At 46.5% G+C, this 17,524-nt stretch overlaps 1 long non-coding RNA gene across 2 annotated transcripts in view; it reads left to right on the top strand.

Annotated features, from left to right (window-relative positions):
- Positions 1–17,524, top strand: part of LOC148110148 (uncharacterized) — a 56,010-nt gene that overhangs the window by 22,688 nt on the left and 15,798 nt on the right. The window contains exons 1-2 of one of the 2 annotated variants that reach the window (XR_015724334.1): positions 11,676–11,866; positions 14,096–14,224. This is a non-coding gene — a long non-coding RNA (uncharacterized LOC148110148). Of the gene's footprint in view, positions 1–11,675; positions 11,867–14,095; positions 14,225–17,524 lie in introns of those variants that run through there. The other variant, XR_015724335.1, reaches the window with a different exon arrangement.

The following is a 17,524-nucleotide window of genomic DNA, read 5'->3' as shown; positions in this document are numbered from 1 at the left end:
CTGGTGTGCAGACGTCACTGCCCTAGAGGTGGTGAAAGATCACAGGATTCAGGAAACCTTACTGACCAGGTTTGCCCACAAATACTGTGATTTGGGACTTGGGGTCGCTTACTCGTTCTGAGCGTCCATTTCCTCAGCTGGTGGCCGGGAGCCTAGATGGCATCCAGGGTCCGGCTAAGCTTGAAATGTACGTGTCCCCTCGCCGGGAAGCTTGAGGCAGCTGGGAAGCGAGAGCGTGGAGTGATCTCTGTCAGAGAAGTCAAAGGCAAGACAGAGGAGAAATGTCATGGAGAGAAGTTGGAGGCTACGAAACAGTTTCTTGAAACAGACCCACTCTGTTACAACCCACACAGCCGCTAGCTTGCTCATTCTGCTTCCCAGGCAAGAACTGTATACCCTGTCTGCCAAGGAATCCGTAGCAGAGCTCTTTTGCTACTCTAAAAGGCTGCAAGGATAAGTTTTCTGTTTCTTTGGGTTGGATTTTGTTGGCAGCTGCTTCCTTCTGGTGATTTGTTTTAAATCTAAAAGGGAAGGTCAGTGCTTTGGGCTGCGTATTTACTTAACTCCATTTCTCAGTGGTTGGAATATAGAATGTCAATTTTCTTAGCCAGAGTGGTTCCTAGTAGGAAACAGATCTGTGAAACGGAGGTCTCCCCTGTCAGTGTATGGGTGGATATGTAAGTATCGAATGCACTTAAAATGCAATAAATAGAGGGTACACAGTACCATGGATCCACCACCCATGGCCCCTTTCCAAGGGGGTGCCCAGCCCTCATTTTTCTCCTTCGCAGCCCCTTGATAAAAGCTGGGCCGCTTTCATCAAGCTCCTAAGGCCGTGTAGGGATTATGTCCTTCCTTCCAGTCTGGGCATTGTTCCGGCGGCCAGGTGAGCTCGTGTGTGGGGCTGCGGGAAGCTGGCAGAGACTTTGTTCCCCTCTCTGAGCCTGGCTTCCCCCGGAGCAGGCGTGTGTAACAGCGAGCAGTGAGCCTGGGGGACTTGTGAGCTGTTGCCATGGTCACTCCCCAGCGTGCCCAAGGCCGAGTCCCCGCGGCCGCTGCGGGACTTCATTAGAGGCAGAGCAACACGTGACCGCAAGCCTCAGATCACTTGGTGAGCACGGTGGCCTGGCCTTGTCTCCTCGTGGCGTTTTTGCCCTGTGAGCGTAATGGAGCTGATCTAAGGCCAGCAGACCCACGTATTCCTAGCACCGAGACAAACGCACCAGCCCTCCAAACACCACCGATGGGATCCACGAGCTAAACCAACAACGCGAAGGGAAAACAATGACAGTTCTGTTTCATAAGAAAAACGGTGATTTGGACAAACCGCTGACATGATTTTACATACTTGTACTCATATTATGGCCAGAAGTTTTGCTTTTTTTTTTTTTTTTTCACATAATACAGCTTTGGGAACATTTTTCCATGTTACTCTGTGGTCTTTGTAATTAGTTACATTACCGTGAAAAGGAAAATAAACGCGGTTGTCTTGAGGTCCCCCAAGGACTAGCATCCCGGACATAGGACAGGACAGTAACTGGATCATATAAACGGTCTCTAATTCTGAGTACAGATCCTAATTCATTTATGGGGTTTGCCACTGCTTATGAGGGAGTCTCGGACTTTGTTTTCCTTTCCTTCGAAGCACCTCCACGGACTTCTTGACTTATCTGTCTGCAATATATTCTTGAATCGGGCCTTTGCTTGTCTTCGCAGTTCGGCCAGGGGACGACTTCATTAGCAAGAAGTAGCTTCCGGCCTCACCTCTCATTAGGCACCTGACTAGGGGCCTCAGCTAGGAATTCTCTAGGCCCAAGGTCATTTTGAGAACTCCCCTAAGGGAGAAGGGAGTCTGCTTATTTTTTTTTCACTTAAAGGGTTGTGATAATGAGTGCAGAAGTCAGAAAACGTACCCAGAATTCAGGCAGGTTAACAATGTGCTTCCTGAACGGAGGAGATTTCACTGACCTTGATTGTCCTTCCGTGTGGAGGGCTCGGGAGGAAGAGGTGTTGCCGGCTATGGCACGAATGCAGGGAAATCTCCACTCCCAGGGGCCAGAGCTCTGATTCCGTAGCCGCAGGCAACTGGCTTTGACGGTGTGAGGTCTCAGGCCCTCAGGGGAGAGCCGGGCATCTGGCTGGAAGCTGTGTTGTGAGGGCAGAACTCCCACAGCCAGCCTGGGCCCTGCGCCCTCCCCTCCAGGATGTTCCCAGCAGCTTGCCTCATCTCAGAGGCACTGCCTGACAGAGGGAGGACCCTGATCCGCGCCCACGGGCACAGCGGGGCAGCCCGTCTGTGTGGCACCTGCTAGCCACACACAGCGGGGCTGTCTGTCGCTGCTTGGAGCCCACCTGGCACGAGAGAGGGAGGCTGTCTGAGCGCAACCTTGGACGCAGATTGCCAGCGGGGGTCCTGTGCCTCACCTGGGGAGAAGCAGTCCCTGGAATCCTAGGCACAGAGCAAAGTAAAAAACTCTTGGGAGACTAACCTCACCTCATGAAACTGGGAGAACCACGTAGCTAGTAAACATTGTCAGAAAGCGACGGGAAGCAGGGATTATTAAAACATTGATGAAACTTTCAAGTTCAGTGGCCCTGAATCACATCTGACCAGAACACGTGGTAATGGCAGCAGCAGGTCTCACGAAGGGGTCACAATTGTATTTGAGTCAGCAGGGTGAGGAGAGAGGGGGCTTTCTGGACTTTTCTTGGTTTGATTGTTTTCAGCTTATAAGACAAATTCTTTTTTTCTCCTACAATTATGTTAAATTACAGTGGGCAAGGAAATGTTGTGCATATGGATGCCCTCTGATCTGTCTTTCAAGCAGCCCGTGAGGGTCATTTGGGTGCGGTGGCAGGAGGGTGGATATCCACTGGTTTAAAGAGTATAATCCGACTGTTCTCGAACTAGTTCTCTGATCCCTTCTATCAATAATCATACTTGTCAGGAAATGGGGCGGGGCTGGGCTCAGCATTGCTCCCCGCCAGTCAGAACTTCTGCTGAAAGATGAGATGTTATGATCTGCTAATTACGTTGCTGCAATTAAGAAGTTGGGGCTGATGCATCTGAGCTTCCAGTACATAGATCAGCAGCCATTTGCGTTGAAATGCTACATCCTGCGACCTGTTTTTAATTGACTTCCCTCCTCCCCATTCTTCAAAGCAGGGCCCTGCCAAAGCCACCAGCTCTGACTTTGAAGCTCCCTTGAAAAAGGGGAAAAAAAACAAAGGCCAAAAGTCAAGGGCTTTCAACCACATATGTTTTAGGCCAAATTCACAAATGTCTTTTTTTCTTTCTTTTTTTTACGTAAATGCTTTTTTTTTTTTTTTTTTTTTTTTTTTTTTTAGTGTCTCAAAAGGGTACTTTTAGTGAGTTCTTTGATCTGGAAAAACAAAAAAAGAAATTGAGACATGCCGTATTGATCACATTTAAAGAAATCTTATTTAACAATTGGTCTGGTCACAAATGTCTGCTTTTCTAATATTTTTCTGATGATGGAAGTTTAACATTTGTGATATGTATGGAATAGACGATCAGCTCCTTTTTCCTTTGAACTACCTCCTCTGTGATGTAATTATCACATAATGGCCGATGGCTGGTTCTCTTGGACAACCTTTGCTGAACCCCGTGGACAGCCAGCTGTGACTCACTTACGGGTCCATGAGGTGCCCTTCATGAGTTCATGGTCTGGGCTCAGGGAACACATCACTGTCTCTTACCACCTTTAATTATATCATTCGTATCACAGGAATAAAATCCCAATAATTTGATGTTAAATTGATTATTTGCTAAGATCAGATACCTAGGAAGAATGTTTGCAGATGTATAGAAGAAAATAAGGTATCCTAGCCCATTTTGTAAGAATATTTAGATAACAGATTCAGGTATGTGCTCAGAACATTAAAAAAAAGGGGGGCAGGGTCCTCCTTGGACATGCCAGCAATATTTCCAAAGTCTTTGTTGCTTCAGGGCTAGACATTGCAGCCTGTGCATTGCATGAGATGTTTCACAGAGAATGGTTTTCATTTTACAGATAAAAAGCTAAGAGAGAGGGGCTCCTGGGGGGTTCAGTAGGTTGGGCATCTGCCTTCGTCTTGGGTCATGATCCCAGGGTCCTGGGATCAAACCCGCGTCAGGTTCCCTGCTCAGCGGGGGAGTCTGCTTCTCCCTCTGCCCCTGCTCGTGCTCTTTCTCTCACTCACTCTCTCTCTCTCAAATAAATAAAATCTTTAAAACAAAACAAAACTAAGAGAGAAAGAAGTCAAGGCACTTGGTCAGGGTCATGCAGATGATTCCTGCGCGATTAGAGCCATGTTCCAGGTTTCCTGATTCCCACAATAGAGATCCTTCCATCACACCATACGCCATTTATCCACAAGCCCCAAGGACCCTGTGGGCCCTTCCTCATTTAGGCCAAAGGCCGGGGCAACCCAAGCGGGGAGACAGAGGCTGTGTTCCTTGTAGGTCAGAGTCAGATCCCTGACAGCACACTCCCCCTGAGCGTGCTAGCGTGGACATAGCCTTATCAGCAGCTTCCTCACTCTTGGCTAGAAGAGAAGGAAGCAAGCAGATCTGAGCTGTGGCTGCAAAAACCTGACTTGTGCGTGGCCATCCGGCATGGATTTTCCAGGTTTCTGAGTACCTCTGTGCTATGGCAATGCTTTGTGGACAACTGTAGACAAAGGGCTTGGCAAGGCCAGTGGTTCTCAGGCTGCATGTGCCATGGAAACCCAGCCAGGTCAGCTTGGACCCAAACGGTCCCTGGGTCCCATCCGAGCAGTTCATCTCTCACTGTGGCTGAGACCCGGAAACACAAACTGGCCTCAGACAAAGGCCCTCAGCCACGTGCACTAGACCCAGGCCGTCCTCGCAGGCTGCTGCTGTATAGCCCGTTGCGTCATCTTTGGCTCTACTCTTGGAAAAGTGCTCTCATGTAATCGAAACGGTGAAACATTTCATTTTGTCACAACAGAAAGAACGCGTGTTCCTTGCAGACAATGGAGACATTATCGAGGACTGAGAGAAATTTACAGCACTTGTCCTAACCCGATCACCCGATGGTAATTGTTAATAAATGCAAAGTAAAGCCCCAGTCTGTTTTGCTGGATTTGGGATACTCTTGGAATACTCCTTTAAAAATACTTTAAAAAATTGGCTCATCCTATAAATCGCTTTGCAACTAGGTAATTTGTTTTCATTTTTCTTAATGCTATATCATCTGAATTTTTATTGACTGCCTACTATATCTCAGCTATAAGAGTTCTGTAAAACGGCTGCTACAATTCCTGTTTTACAGCCAAAGAAACGAGGGTTCTGAGATTGTTCTTTCTCTCCATTCTCTCATTCGATAACCTCCTTCCTGGCGAGGTCTCATGGTTCATTTGTCAGCTCTAGCTCAAAATCTTCTTGTCAGCCCTGACCTTTCCTCTCAGCCATAGACTTGGATAGCCAGTTGCCTCCTTGACGTCTCAATTGGATCTCAGATGTGCTTAGGACTCAGCCCTCTTCCAAAATTGTGCACAGGTACTTTGCACGGTGATATATGAGGGCCTGCACCTCTGTTATCACAGCATTGGTCTAGGCTACCATCTTAGCCCATCGCCAGCAGGGCACTCTTGACCCTCTTGAATTTATTTGCTACCCAGCAGCCGAGGGATCTTTTCAAAATGCAGATCCGACTATGCCACCCCCAGCTCCTAACACTCCAATGACTTTCCTCTGCTCTTCAGGTGAAGACCGGAATCCTTCACTTGAGCCACCCAGCCGCCATGTTCTGCCTGCCTCCTGCCCTGGCCTCAGTTCACACCTGCTGCCCACGTTCTGTGCTGCCATCACACAGACGTTCTTGCGGTTCACGTACCTAAATCTCAATGGGAATTTTGGACCTGTTCCTTCTGACTGGAATGCTCTTCCCGCCCCATCCGTGATTTCTTCTTTGGCCACATTATTCCTACTTTGTCTTTCGATGCCTGCCCCATCACCCCATCTTGAGATAAGGCTTCCTCGATCCCCGGTGACCACATTAGTTTTCTTGTATTATTCACTCTCCTCACACAGTGCCCTCTTCTCTGTAGCTCTCTTGGGGCTATAAACTTATTTGTAGGATTCTTTAAAGACCATAATGACATTAAGGCTGTAAGCTCCATGAGGGCAGGAGCCATACCTTGTTTGTGTCTACCATTATATCCTTTTTTTCCCCTTAATTTTTAATTTTTTAAATTAAAAAAAATTTTTTTAAGTAGTCTCTCCACCCAGCGTGGGGCTCAGACTCGCAGCCCTGAGATCAAGAGTCGTATGCTCTCCCGACTGAGCCAGCCAGCTCTCCTTCCCATTGCATCTTCACCGCCTAAAGCCCTGGCTAGCATGTATTCATCACTAACCATGTGTTGTGTGGATGAGCTGTATGACTCCTCAAGATTTACCAGCTAAAGGGGCTGAGCCAGAATGGAGCCCGCCGTTCGTCCTATGACGTGGTGGTATCAGGAAGGAGTAAGACATTAAACACATTTGTGTGTTATAGTATGTATAATGATATCCTCCAACGTTCAGGACCATTTCCAAGATCTCTGAACCAACCTCTGTCTACTTCGACATCCCTGCCGACCTACACAGAGGGAAGCATTTGTGTTGCTCACTGACGAGAATTTCATTGTGATAGCATTGTTTCGATTCGTACATTTTGAAGTACACGTATCCTTTGATTGATATCTCAGCCTCAGGTTAGACACTAAAGAGGAAAGTGAAGAGGAAAGCGTGCTTTGAGGACAATATACAGAGAGGTGTGAGTGCAGAAGCAAAGGGAGAGTGGCAGCCAAGTCAAGTTTCCCAGGATTAGGAATGGTATGGACAGAGAGGAGCGAGGAACTATAGGACGTTTTAACTGGAAGAGACCCCAGAAATCCTCTCATTCGGCCTTCTAATTGTATAGATTGCTTTGATGTGGCCCAGTTCACACGTGTAGCTATTGGGAGCTCCAGGACTAAACCCCATACATCTTCCCTGTAGAGACTAAAACTCCCAAATACTTCTCTGTTAGCCCATCAACAAGTACTAAGTGAACGTTCACCATATAGTTCCATGTATTTAGTATGGGGAATGTAGGGAACAGCTAGTGAGTTAATAGCAACAATAAACAGTACTAGTCATAACGAGAGCACTATTTTGGGTTACTAGGATGCTTTCATCTTTGCAGATTACTTTTGTGTGCTGCCTGTCATGCAAGCCTCGCAAAACCACGGCGGTAGACGGGGCACGATTGTACGTAGGAAGAAAGATGGCGTAACTTGTCCAAAGCCACAGGTCCACGAAATGGCAGCACTCGGCCCCAAATTCAGACTCCCGGGCTCCAAGCGAGGTGACTGTTTCACTGCCTCTTGCTGCTGTGTGAAGGGTCAGCACAGACCCTGCAGCTCTCCAGGCCCTCTGAAGCTCCCCACCGAGGTGAAGGCTCACCTTCCAGGTTTAAGGACACGCGAGGAAGAGCGTGGACCCTGATCTCCAGCGACCCTGACCTCTCTCAGGCTCAGCCCTTCCCTCAGCACCTGGCAGGATGCCAGACCTCACGGGCCAGCGATTCTGGGCCAAGTTCAGCGGGGAGCCTTGGATTAAGATTCTCACGTTGACAGCAGTTTTGCCTTGTGAAGACGTACCCGGCCTGCCTCACGCATTCCTCTCACACCTGGGAGGATCAGACTCCCTTTCTATTTGCAAACACATCTGCCTCGATGCGTAGATCATTTAAAAAAAAAAAAAAGCAGAAATGTTGTTTCTTTGAAAATAATTCACCGTCACCCTTCCGTTTCAGTCATTTGGTAAGTTTTGAATGTATTTTTTTTTTTCCAGAGTCCCTGAGAAGCTGTTTGTTTTCCCCCCTTTTAACCAGCCGGGTGCCAGCATTTTCTTTCCTCCTGTCCATCTGACGTAAGCTCAGTGTTTTGCTTCTGTCTGCTCTGCCAGCTGGTAACCTGCAGGTAGTTGGGATGAAAGAGGCTTTTTCTCGACTCAGGCAGTGCCCCAAGTCCCACCCCAAACACAGATACACACACACACACAAACAGCGTGGAGTACAATAGTTTGACGTACAGGATGCCATGCGGGGAGAGGGCGGTGCCCGGCTCCCCGCGGTCCCGTGTGGGCCGGCGCAGGGAAATGGAATTGGCCGCGATCCGTGCAAATCAGCATCCTGGAAAAGGAAGGTCTGGGTCAAGAGGAAGGAATATTCCATCCTGAGGAAGAAAGATTAGGTTTGTTCAGTGTGAGTGCTTGGAGAGAGCTTCCACCTTGACAATGCACCGGCAGCTCTTAATTTAGCAAGCTATCAGTCTGCGATTACTAGTCTGTATTTAGAAGAAAGGCACATTCATGATTATTATTAAGCGATCTAATTTTAGGACCATTACTAGAATAAAACTCAGGAATATGATAATATTTAACTAGAAATGTGACTAATAAAGCTCCCCATATTTCCACATGTAGCTATTAAAGGCTGTAATTAAACGTAAATAGTGCGGCAGGGAAATTTCTTGTGGGTGCGATGGTAAAGCAGGAATCGCTTTTAGCAAGCATTGTGGGTTGGAATGAGCTACTGAAATGGTAGATTGCCTTTTCAGATTTGGTCCCATCATTTAGGTGAGAGACTATATGGTTGGTTTGGGGGTTTTTTGTTTGTTTGTTTGTTTGTTTGTTTTTTAAGGCTAGATGGAGACCAGGGGTCATTCCTAGCTCTCACGGGACATGCATGACCACTTTAGTACAAATCAACAGGGAACGACCTCGGACGGTGAAGATGGAGGGTCAGAGGCCCGGACGAGATGTGGGGACTCCGTAGCTCAGCCTTCACTCACATGTGGTGTATCTCGTACAGTTTGTTACCGTCGTAAATTTCCCTCCCTCTTTTCTTATACCTCCTTTCTCTCTCTCTCTCTCTCTCTCTCTCTCTCTCTCTCTCCCCCCCTCTCTCTCCCCCCCCCCCTCTTTTGCCTACTTGCCTTTACCTTTTGGCTAAGACTTCCAAAACAGTGACAATTAAGGATGATCATTTTAAGTTACGTTTGTTTTCTTGAATTTGCTGAGAATGCTTGGAGTTTGCTTTTCATCGCGATGCCAGTTGAATGTTTTCTGTTTATATTCTGTCTGTCCCAGAAAGTCAGGGCATTTGCTGGTCGTGCCCAAAGACCCCTCTGCGGGGTGGAGGGAGGGAGTATTTTACAACCTTTATGATTTGAGACCCATATGGTTCTTAGTCCCTGCAGCCTTACCTTCATCAAGGCCGGCTTCGCCTTGTCCACGTCTCCAGGACCAGTTCCCGACCCGAGGCAGGAGCCTTTGGGGAGGCTGGCCCGGCATGCTGGGGAGAAGTATTGCGTTGCCTTTAATGCTAGTACCTCACTGGACTTAGGCTCTGGCTCTGACACACAGATTTCTGCCTTCTCCCCCAGACTTGGCCTTTACTTTGTACTGAGTTCTATCCAGTAAGTGAATCTTTGAGTTTCTGTGTCTCTAAATTGCCTGTGACAGGTGCTGGTTAGTATCGTGGCTCTGGACCAGAGTGCCTGGGTTCAAATCCTCTTTCTTCTCCTTATTAGCTGCTCGCATCTTGGGCAAGTTATTTAATGTCTTTATGCATCCTTGCTCGTCAAATCAGGATAATAGCCATACTTGTCTCGTAAGGGTGTTGGGAGCTTTACATTAACGAATGCCTGTAAAGACCTGAGAAAGACACTTGGCACATAGTACGGCCTTCCCTGAAACACGTAGCTGTCTTCGCCGGTGGAAAATGTAGCAGGAACTGTTAAGCATTTTGTTTTTAAAGATTTTATTTATTTGACAGAGAGATTGAGAACACAAGCAGGGGGAGTGGAAGGCAGAGGGAGAAGCAAGCTCCCCGCTGAGCAGGGAGCCCGACTCGGGGCTCCATCCCAAGACCCTGGAATCATGACCTGAGCTGAATGAAGGCAGATGCTTAACCGACTGAGCCACCCGGGCGTCCCTCCATTTTGACTTGCACCTGAGTTCCTTCTGTCAATCTTCTCTCAGGGCTGGTTGTCCACTATATGATTCTTCATCTTGGTGGTGAAGGATCTGCTACCCGCTGTTAGGCTCAGCATGGCAGGACACCCCATTACCATGTATTGATCGTTGGAAGAATGAGTGTTCCGAACCGTCCTGCTGCCTGACCTCAGGTCACACCGTTCTGTCAGCTGATTAAATATGGTTTTCCTTCAGAGAGTCCCTTCTGAGTTTAATCCTGTTGCCCACCTTCCACTCCACACGTTGTGACCCCTCTCAGTTTTTGGTTAGGATGTTCATGGCTTTTTTTTTTTTTTTTAAACAGCATGTGATACAGTCATGTAACTTACGTCGGTGCTATTCCAAAAGTGACACTGAGTCACAATGAGAGGTATTATCCCAGCTCTGCAAAATCACTTCTGTTCGTCCTGAGCCAGAGTTCGCAAACATAAAGTCATGTTACTTAATGGATGTGTTTGCCTACCTATTCACTTAACCTAAGATCCAGCATTAACACGGTTGCCAGCACATAAAATACGTATGAAATCATGTATGGCATGGCCCCCGCCCTCGATGAATTTAACACTTCAGGTGAATAAGGCAAAGACCACGATTGTCGGAGGACAGGTGTGGAAGTGCAGACGTGAACAGACAACCTGGGAGGAAAGTGGGATCCGAGTGGAGTCGTGGAATTCTTAAATAGGGCACAATGCGTTTGCATTCTTTTTCTAAAGTCCATGAAAGAAGTATTTGTTGCCCCCTTCTTTTAATGAGCTGGGTGCCCACTTCAGTAGGTTGCATTTGGGTGATATTAATTACGACCACTGTCATGAACTCAACTGACTGGCTCAACTCTTCTTGGACTATTTTCTGAATTTTCTTTTATCTGTCTGTTACCTGTGCTGTTATTTACGGAAGAGTGTTAATTTACTGTTTTTTTTTTTATTTAAGTAATGTCATTTAAGTGTTATCACTATCTTAAACAGAAAAACAGTATACCTTGCCGTAAAAACTCTTCACGTTTTTAAAAGTTACCCCCGAAGGCCACCTGAGATTGGCTCTCATACCACCCCTGGGAATCTGGTCTTCCCATTCTTTAAGAATACATGTATTTATTTGACAGAGAGAGAGAGAGCACAAGCAGGGGGAGCAGCAGGCAGAGGCAGAAGCAGGCTCCCTGCTGAGCAAGGGGCCCAATGCGGGACTTGATCCCAGGACCCTTGGAATTATGACCTGAGCTGAAGCCAGACGCTTGACCGACAGAGTCACCCAGGCACCCCTGTCCTTCCCATTCTGATGCCCCTTTGGACAGAGCCCTGGACAGTGAGTTCACTGAGTTCTCTGTTCCAGTACTGCTTGACATTTGCCCTCCGTCCATTCTTGTTACCTGTCATCACTCTGTTCCTTACTTTATTTTCTTCCTAGCATGTATTCTTTCCTAAGATTGTATTGTTAACTTGTTTCCTGGCCTATTGTGTGTGTCTCATGACGAAAATCTAAACCGCAAGAGAACAAGGACTGTGTCTTATTCGCTGCTGCTCCCCAGGGCTTGGTGTCTGTTAGCACGGAGTAGCCGGACTTTCATAGCAGTATGCTGAAAAACTGCTCTCACGTACAAATCTGGATTTATTTTTATTAATTAATTTATTTTTAAAGATTTTATTTATTTATTTGACAGAGAGACGGCCAGCGAGAGAGGGAACACAAGCAGGGGGAGTGGGAGAGGAAGAAGCGGCTTCCCGCCGAGCAGGGAGCCCGATGCAGGGCTCCATCCCAGGACCCTGGGGTCACATCCTGAGCCGAAGGCAGACGCTTAACGACTGAGCCACCCAGGCGCCCCTACAAATCTGGGTTTAGGTAAAAGAACCCTGCTTGCTAGCTCAGCACTATATGAGCTGGTTTTTTTCCTTCCTGTGTCTTTTCAGTCCACTCTGACTTTGGACTTTGACTCCTCACATGGGCTCATGAGACCGTTTTGCTTCTCTGATCTTCAGCAAATCTTGAGAACTTTGGGCTCTACTTTCTTGCATCCATCTCCTTTGCTTTCTTAAAGCCAGCCTGCTGGCACCGAGACCTACCTAGATCTCCGGATCCCTCTGTTCAAATAGAGCCCTGACCTGCCCATCGTTATGCTCCCAAGTGGCCAAAGATTAAGCCATACAGCATTTCTCTTACAACAATTCAAGCATCCTGGATGAGGTGCTTTAACATTTTCAGAATCAGCTGTAGGACAATGGCGGGTACATTTGTCCACCTTTGCCAAGAGTAGCCTTAGTCGAAGGCTGAGGTACGTCCCTCGGTTTGACCTCTTGAACTTTGTTTGTATATTCCATTCTTAAGGCAGTAGATGTATAATCATCAGGAACGTTTTCCCAGTAGATTTAGACGATTTTAAATAGATTTGGATGAATTTTTATCCCTGTTTTCAAATGTTCTGCTTGATGTTAATATACCAATCAGAATCATTTCAAGAGGTAACATGACTGATGTGTGGGATAGAGAAATGTTATTTAAAATTATTTCCATCTCTGGGGTGCCTGGCTAGCTCAGTCAGAACACTGTGTACAGGCTCACAATCTCGGGGGCATGAGTTTGAGCCCACATTAAGGGTGGAAATTACTTAAATAAATAAACTTAGAAAAAAACCTTTAAGGGGCTCTTGGGTGGCTCTGTTGGTTAAGCATCTGCCTTCGGCTCAGGTCATGATCCCAGGGGGCTCCCTGCTCTGCGTGGAGTCTGCTTGTCCCTCTCCCTCTGCCCCTCCTCCTGCTCATGTTCTCTCTCTCTCTCTCAAATAAATAAATAAAATCTTGAAAAAAAATCAAAAATATTTCCATCTAGTTTTTTATTCTTCAGCAAATGTGTTTACTTTTCCCTGCCTTATTAGATAATGGTAAGTCAAGGGGATAAAAGCACACACCTATTTCCTCTGACAACTCCAGAGCCTGTTAAGGCTGGTTGATTAGAGGAACCATACTTCTTGGTGATAAATGACTCAGGGTCCACGATAAGGCTCATGCACTTCCAATGAAATCTTTCATGTCATGGAAGAGGAAACAAGGTTGCAAATTTGAGAGTGGAGGATAATGATTAGTATTGGATGCTATGTCTAATCAGTGGCACAGGAAGTTAATTAGTTATTTTTAATATGGTGACCGAGTTGATCCCCGTAGGAAAAGTGCTTATGATTTTATAAATGAACAATATATTTTTACAAGGGCTGAGAAATTTCCTGGTTTTGGTAAAGTTAGGGAGGGAAAGCATGCTGAGTGGTTAAAAATTTTGATTGTAGACAAAGATGATTAATTTTAAAGTTAATTTATTTTATTTCTTAAAAGATTATATTCATTTGAGAGAGAGAGAGAGAGAGAGACAGAGCACAAGCAGGGGGAGAGGCAGAGGGAAAGGGAGAAGCAGACTCCACCTTGAGCTGGGAGCCCAATTTGGGACTTGATCCCAGGACCCTGAGATCATGACCTGAGCCAAAGACAGACGCTTAACCTACTGAGCCACCCCAGTGCCCCTAAAGTAGTTTTTATTTTAGTAAAATAAGTCACATACGGTATGTGAAGGAAGTTGGACATGCATCTGTCGAAAATGGGACTTTTCTAACTCAGTACTAATTATCAAGGACATAAAATCATGTGACATCCTCCACAGACACAAAGCATTTGCTCTCTGGGAATGAGCATGAAATGTGATGGGAACTGACCTAAGCTACAAAGCTACTCTTGAGTGCACCCTGAGAATATTTTATTAGCGAATCCTCGTGCAGCCTTAAAGAGTTGATTGTCGTAGTTTGCTTAAGGTCCTAACTTGTTCCCGGAGAGTCGTTCGCAAAGTGGCAGAATTTGGCTGATTATAGAAAAGAAGAGCCCTCACAACAGACATGAAAATCGCTAGTGCTTCTGAGACAGAGAAGAAGGTCAGAAGACAGCCAGACTGATTCTCAGAGGCACACTGTCCGGACAGCAGCAGAGGGATCACCTAGACGCTGGCGGGGCAGCAAGACGAGCGAGTTGCATAGCGTTTCCTGTAGCTATTTTCCTTGATTTTTTTTTTTTTTTTTTTTTTACACATCAACAGGTTTAAAACATTTAAGTGATTTGACCAAGATGACTAATGACAATATCGACGTCCTAGGACATCCTGTGACTCTTTACTCCGTGCTGCACGTGCATTCTCTGACTTGATGCCTGCAGGAGCCTTTAAGAGGTACTTTTATTGTCCACGTTTTATAAAGGAAGATGTTAATCTGAGGAGGAGGTTGGGACCTTTTTCCGTGGTGGCTCAGAAGGGGAAGGGCGCTGGCGGAGTCAGGACGGGAGCCTGGGGCGGGGCACCGAGCTTAGGGGCGGAGCTCTTGGTCCTGCTCTATCCCCAAGGGAGGTCCTGAAGCTTAGTGCTCAGCACCCAAGGCAGCAAGCTGTCTGTCTCCACCTGTTCCTCCTCACCTCTCCTTTCCTCTAATAGCTCTTCAGCATTCATGGCTTCTGGCTAAAAAAAAAAAAAAAAAAAAAAGTTGCGTGTGTGTTTTATAATAGGAATTTATTTTTTAGCGCAGTTTTAGGTTTACAAAAAAATTAAGCAGAAGTGCAGGGGGTTCCCACTTACCCCTCTCCTTCCCGCAGTTACTATTAGCATCTTATATGAGTGTGATATACTGTTTTTTGTTTGTTTTTCTAAGTAAGCTCCATGCCCAACAAGGGGCTTGAACTCATGACCCTGAGATCAGGAGTCATGTGCGCTATGGGCGGAGCCAGCCAGGCTGGTGTACTTTGATGAACAAATACTGATACGGTGTTAAAGTTCATAGTTTACGTCAGGGTTCATTCTTTGTGTTATGAACTCTTTGGGTTTTGACCAGTGTGTGATGTCATGTATCCACCATGACAGTATCACAGAGAACAGTTTCCCTGCCCTAAAACCCCTTTGTGCCTCACCTATCCATCCCCCACTCCCTACCTTCCAGAGACCCCACAGCCACGGATGCCTTCACTGTCTCTCTAGTTTTGCCATTTCCAGAACGTCACATAGTTGGAATTACACGGAGCATAGCCTTTTCAGACAGGCTTTTTTTTTTTTTTGACTTAACAACATGTATCACTCCATGCCTTTCTGTGGCAAGAAAGCTCATTTTATTTTTAGCAGTGAATAATATTCCATTGTTTGGATGTACCACAATTTATTTATCCATTCATCTACTGAAAGGCATCTTGATTGCTTCCAAATTTGGGCAATTATGAATAACAGTGCCATAAACATCTGTGTGCAGGTTTTGCATGGACATACATTTTCAACTCATTTGAATGAATACCAAGCAGCATGATTTCTGGATTCTATGGTAAGAGTATGTTTAGCTTCGTGAGAAACCACCTGATGATCTTCACAGGTGTCTGTATCATTTGCTTTGCCACCAGCAATGAGTGAGAGTGCCCGTTTCTCCACATCCTCACCAGCAATGGGTGTTGTCAGTGTTTTGGATTTTAGCCATTCTAGTAGGTGTGCGGTGGTATCTCGTGGTTGTAATTCGCAATTCCCTGATGACATGTGGCGTTGAGGATCTTTTCATATGTTTGTCACCTGAATATTACCTGTGGTGAGGTGTCTAGATCTTTGGTCTATTTCCTAATAAGATTGTTTATTTTCTTATTGTTGAGTTTTAAGAATTCTTTGTATATTTTGAATAACAGTCCTTCACATGTGTCTTTTGTAAATATTTCCTCTCATGATTCTGTGTTTTTTAAAAGATTTTATTTATTTATTTGAGAGAGCAGAGCGAGAGAGAGCACAGGAGTGGGTTGGGGGGAGGGGCACAGGGAGAGGGAGAAGCAGACTCCCTGCCGATCAAGGAGCTTGACGTGGGGCTCCATCCCATGACCTTGGGATCATGACCTGAGCCAAAGGCTGATGCTTAACCTACTGAGCATTCTCGTGCACAGTGAGTTTGTGAAGAGTCGGACTAAATCCAACTGGACAAGTTTCTTAGCTGCAGGCTGCCCGAGAGCCTTTCTGCTGATGTCCGTTGTGACAGAGCGAGGGAAGTGGTTTGTAACCTTTCCCAAAGTTGTTTAGTCATAGACCCCTTCTGCGAGGCATGTCTGGAAGCAGCCAACAGGGTGTATTCGTCCGAGTTCCCCAGAGAATCAGATCCCATTGGAGATAAAGGTATCAACAGTCCGGGAACTGACTCCCACAGTTATGGAAGCTAAGAAGTCTCGCTGTCTGCCACGTGCAGGCTGGAGACCCCACACAGCCACTGTGGTAATTCAGTCCGAATCCGCAGGCCCGAGAACTGGGAGCACCAGGATCCGGGGGCAGGAGAGTTCTTTCCTGGCCGAGCTCCGTAGGAGCCTGTGCGTGTCTGAGGGGCAGAAGCAGAGTCTTACTCAGAGTTTGTTTTTCCTGTACCTCGTACAAGCGTCTGCCAGGGAGGAGTTTTTAAGACTACAACACTGAATATGGGCTCCGTATTCTCCGTTTCCTTTTACTTGTGTGGCCCTGTTAGTCATTTCCACTTCAAAAATAAAAGAGAGACCAAGCCAACATGAGGAAAAGAGCCTGAGTCACGGGGACGCTTGGACATTTTTCCCTTTAGCCTCGGCCAAGCACAGAGGCGGGAATGGCTCAAGCACAGTCTGTCAGGGGGCCTTCGTCACCTTAACGATCCCTGCAGCCGGTGGCATCATTGATTGGGCCACTGAGAACATTATTGATCGTGGAAATGACCAAAGTAATTGGAGCAGCCAAATTGTGCTTCAGTCCAGTAAATATGTGCCTGTTTGATGAGTGTTCTTGTGAGTTGGTGATTTTTCTTTATTTGTTACAGAATCCCAGGGTTGGAAAGGGCCTCAGAGATCATCTGGCACAATGTTTTTATCCTGTAGGTAAAGTAGTTCAATTCGGAGAGGTTACAGGTCCTGATCCAGGAGACATGGTCAGTGGTGGAAACACCCGCGGCTCCTTATTCCTTATCTTTCTACAACATTCTAGTGTGGGTGAGTAGTAGGAGTGAGCAGTAAGCCTCCGTTTTTATGTCACTGAGATTTTTTTTTTAAGATTTTATTAATTTATTTGACAGAAAGAGACAGCGAGAGGAAACACAAGCAAAGGGAGTGTGAGAGGGAGAAGCAGGCTTCCTGCCGAGCAGGGAGCCCGACGCAGGGCTCCATCCCAGGACCCTGGGATCATGCCCTGACCTGGGATCATGCCCTGAGCTGAAGGCAGACGCTTAACGGCTGAGCCACCCAGGTGCCCCATGTCGCTGAAATTTTTTCCCCCTATACCTGCAGCGTAACCTAGCCCAGGCTGTCTGATCCTGTGTCTGACTAGCTTATGAATAGTTGAGTTCTAGTGTCACGCAAGATCCTCGTGGAAGGAAGATGCGGGAATAGCACCAAAGTCTTAGCTACATGGTCTGTCCTGTAGTAGGGGATGTGTCTCTTTGTGTGTTATTGCTGTTACTGTATATAATTTTATGAATAGTATATACCTTTCTCAAGGGTTGGGGCTTGG

This window comes from Ursus americanus, chromosome 5, assembly GCF_024610735.1.
Source record: "Ursus americanus isolate L20-20 chromosome 5, mUrsAme1.1.p, whole genome shotgun sequence".
NCBI lineage: Eukaryota > Metazoa > Chordata > Mammalia > Carnivora > Ursidae > Ursus > Ursus americanus.
This window is presented reverse-complemented; position numbering and strand designations above follow the sequence as displayed.